This window comes from Hylaeus volcanicus, chromosome 5 (assembly GCF_026283585.1).
Source record: "Hylaeus volcanicus isolate JK05 chromosome 5, UHH_iyHylVolc1.0_haploid, whole genome shotgun sequence".
In the NCBI taxonomy this organism is placed as follows: Eukaryota; Metazoa; Arthropoda; class Insecta; order Hymenoptera; family Colletidae; genus Hylaeus; species Hylaeus volcanicus.
The window spans coordinates 26,075,428-26,079,679 of record NC_071980.1 but is presented as its reverse complement, the minus strand read 5'-3'; the positions used below and the strand labels follow the sequence as shown (position 1 = coordinate 26,079,679).

At 41.7% G+C, this 4,252-nt stretch overlaps 1 long non-coding RNA gene across 1 annotated transcript; it reads left to right on the top strand.

Moving 5' to 3' along the window:
• Positions 1-1,928: 1,928 nt before the first annotated feature.
• On the top strand, positions 1,929-3,733 carry LOC128876203 (uncharacterized). Its single transcript, XR_008456966.1, has 4 exons — positions 1,929-2,194; positions 2,310-2,433; positions 2,532-2,613; positions 2,723-3,733. It is a non-coding gene; the product is annotated as an uncharacterized LOC128876203 (long non-coding RNA).
• Positions 3,734-4,252: the final 519 nt, after the last annotated feature.

Below are 4,252 nucleotides of genomic sequence, written 5' to 3'. Positions count from 1 at the left end.
TCTCCATCGGCTCCAAATTTTTTGCCAGAACGTTCGAGCAGACCCTCCGAGGACGCGTCAACCTTGCGCTCGCTCAGACCAGACGCTCAAAAACGAAAAACGTATACAAATACCACGGAATCCCGCTATTTTTAGGGCACGCTCGCCATCGAGTTATAAGACTATTTCGAGAGAGGTGAGGTGCTTCGACCCTCCGCCGAATCTCGCCAGTCTACACAATCAGTCATCCTCCCTCGCCTCCGTCTTCAAAGTTAGCCTCCTTCGCCTGTACTCCGTTGGAACTTCGTCGCGCGAGTCTGCATAGTTGGAGAAGTAAAGGGTAATCCTCTCCTCGGGTAGTTCCTGCAGTTGCTTCCTATGCAAATCTTCCATCGTGTTTCCCGCTTTAACGGTTTCTTCGTTTTCGAAAGGTTGCGCACGGAGGAAAAATCGAACCGATTAATGATCCTTGAAAGCAGTTTGTTATGATCGACTTAGGGGCGAGGGGGGGTGCAAGCTCTCCTCGAAATTGCGGATGGAATACCTGTTTAATAGGGTACTTCGACGGCTATTGAAGACAGGCTGACCCAACTATCGAACGAAAGCATTCATTGTTCTAAAAGCATGCTTTACGGTCATGCTACAACATGAATTTTCCAATTCTAGCGAAAGAGATGTTTGGTTCCATGGAAGATCAATTGATTAAGAAAAAAATATACGTTGAGTAACCTCCTTCTTTTCGAAGCCGGCTAGAAACCACCAATATTGTTCGCCGAATTGAAAGTCATATACAAGATCTTGTTTGTCTAATCGACGATCCTTTACTTCGTCGCGACGCGTATATCTCGGTCGATTCTAATTTTCCCACCATCTTTCACTGGACTTTTGGAACGTTACACAGCGGAGCACCATGAATAGCTTTCGGAGCTTCCATTATTTCCCGTTCCGGGCGTAATTAGCTTTCAGAATCCGCGTAGGTGTCAAGCTGGCGAAAGTAATTTGTAATGGTCGTTATATTAAATTAATTCGATGGATAAATCGCCCAACATCGCTGTAAGCTTCAATGGGGATTGTAACTTCGAAGAAACAAAAATTACGATTCAATGACGGTTGCTGGCCACCAAGGCGTTGAAAAATTAGGCGAATATTGGAAATGTTTCGTGGACAATTGGAGCGTGAAAAATCAACATTCACTGAATTGCTTCTAACATCGTCGTGGAAGGTATCCATGGAGTTTTAGACAAATTATAATAGGAGTATGTTGATTCTCTGAATGTGAGAAAATTAGGCCGCAAGTATTTTTAAGTAAGCACTGAAAAGTTGACTTACTCCGATATTTGTTAAATTTTTCTTAGGACGAATGGATCGAAATTGTGGGTGATTAGAGAAACTTGTTACTTTTCTATTCTCTTTTGGTGTGTACACTTGTCTCGCTCGTAATTTAAATCATGTTTCTTGTACTTTAGAACAAATATTGCTTCCGTGTTTACGTCATTCGAATAAAATATTGCCCATCTCCGGCTAAAACTTTCTTTAAAAGTTAATCTCGATTGTATTCTATCTTTGCAGCTCGTTCGCGGCAATGCTACTTTTAGGCGATCGCGATTTATCGAATGCAGAGAATTTCGACGTTTCGCGCTACATTTTCCAAGAAAGTGTTGATTCTTCTGTTAGCATATGAGGAATCGTTCCGGCGCGAGCATGGCGTGTACGCGCGCACGCGTGCACACCGTCGATGGCGGTTATATTTGTACGCAACTAGAATGCATGACACATAAGTTTGAAATAACTCGTAGAGCGTTCCATTAAACGAAGCACGTGACCAAGTGCTGTCAGGCAACGCGTAAAACCGAACGCTATTTTGATTCACGAAAACGCCGTCGCTACGGCGCGAATACAATATATATCCAAACACGCTCGTACTCGCGGCACGGTGCTATTTCAGTTGGATGTTCGATCCTTGCGCGAATCGCGGATACACTAGGTGTCTCAGCAATTGTAGTATAAAACAGTCAAACGAAACGATTCATCAAACGGAAACGGACCGAACATTTTAAATGGAATTTTTGTTGTATGATAAATTGTAAAATGATAAAATCAACAGTTTATTTACGAGGTGAAGAGATTCATTCTTTGGCTATTTAAAGTAAATTTAACATTTATAAATAAAAATCATACAACCTTTAAGCTACCCTCAGTCATATATTCCAAGAAGGTACATATAATGTTATTTTATATTTTCGATGCGCTTACGCGTGAAGAATCACCCTCTTAGAGATTGTGTTGCGATTACTGAGACACCCTGTATTTACGCGGGCTTTGATTAACAGAGACCCGTAGCGATCTTGTCGCGAACGAGTGAAATAATGCTGTAAACTCCACTATCGATGCTAGAATTATGTCTCCCGTGAAAGTACTCTGGAATACTTTATTGTGCAGAGCAAAGCAAACACGGTAAACATGTTTAAACATAAACATTATTCAAAATTCTAGGTCTATATTGTCGTATTACTATATTGAAAATTTATAAACTAAACTCACGTATATATCAGACTCCTTGAAGAGGCTAAAGGACCTGAGGAAACTGTCCTCGTGCATACGATCTACACGTACGTTGCAATCACGTTCGAAGGGGTTAGTATAGATTTTATATTTTCGGTGGTAAGCGTCATTGAACATGCGCCAAAAGTAACAATCTATAAAGTATAGACATGAAATTTGGCACTGATTTGATTGTTTTTAGGTAATTCTGTAGGAGATTGCCAATCCTCCGCAGCAACAAGTATAACTAAGCTGGTATTTCGCAGGTGTGAATCGAATTTCGAAAAAAAAAAGAACATCCGAGTTGAAGATGACTTCGATGGTGCTCACAATTAATTTTTATCGCTTCATGTTATATTACTTGTCTTTATATCGTGTACGTGGGTACTGTACTTAGATTTTAGAATATTTAGAGGCTTCCAATAACAATAATCGTTACAAATTGCTTAAGCATTCGTCGAAATGAAAGAAACGGAGCAGTGCAGACGGCCGAGCAAACCACTCCAACGAGAAGTGGTTCCATTCGATTGTTTAATTTTCATCTTTAATTGTCCTTAATTGCATCAGACCCCAACGCAGACGTAATTTCAACCTCCAATCGGCGCTCAAATCACAATGTTTGTCTTGTATATCCGTCCGGACGAAATCGACCTCTCTACCCCCTTAAATTGCTCATCGCTGCTCGCACATTCGAGAAAGTAATTTTCGTTTCGGCTATTCTATCGCCCCTCGAACGAATGATTACATCATCCGAGGGGGATGCATCATTCTCGCACCCGAGCCAGGGGTGGATTAACTTGATGCGCAACCCCGTCACCAAAATTCATAATCTGTACAGCCCGAGCGAGAACCATATTCCCCCGCAAGTGGCAAATACTAACACAAAGAACGCGATGTTATCGAACGTCATTCGCATCGTGTCGTCGAGCCATTTTACGAGCGAAACTTTGCACGCGGGAGATTCACAATGGCGGCGACTTCGTTCGATAGAACCAGGAGTTCGATTACTTTGAATATTTGTTCGGTGATCGAATCTGTAATAATTATTGTTATCGTAAATGGGTCGGATGCAAGTATAATGCGTAGGTAAATAATGAAACAAAGAACCGATGAAATATGTACAAAAATTAATTGTGAATTTAATTTGAGAATTTTCTATCTATCGACTTCATATATGTATTACTATAATATATAAGTACTTCATTCTGGTATCTATTGGAAGTTACTTGATTACGAGACATTTGTTTTCATAATCACATAATTACTTATGAAAGTGAATCAGCTAGAACCATTCAGCTGAACCCCCAGGTAGCATGTCGTCGACGAAACTGCACCAAAGGGGTTAAAGAGCGCCTAATCGTCGTCTTCCTTTCCTCTCATTGTCTAAACACTCTACTTGACCAGCGTTACCGAACGCGACGATCCGTCAAAGGATAAAGTTCGACCACCCCGCTGACCTGTGGAGAAATTTTCGTCAATTATTGGGCAACTAGGACCTATTATTGGACGCATAGCAAGCTATGATTAGACGGTGCGCTTCACCAAAGTAAAGTTTGCCATTGACAGCGTCGACACTGATCTTCAAAGGCGGCTCAACTCGATGACACAGTCGATGACGGGAGTCGCTTTGATGCGGTGCAGAAATTTGGTTCATCGAGTGGCTGATGGCGAGGGACCCAGAAAATAGACATCAGAGGAACGTCGGCCCCGCGAAAGAAAATATCCCCGCGTA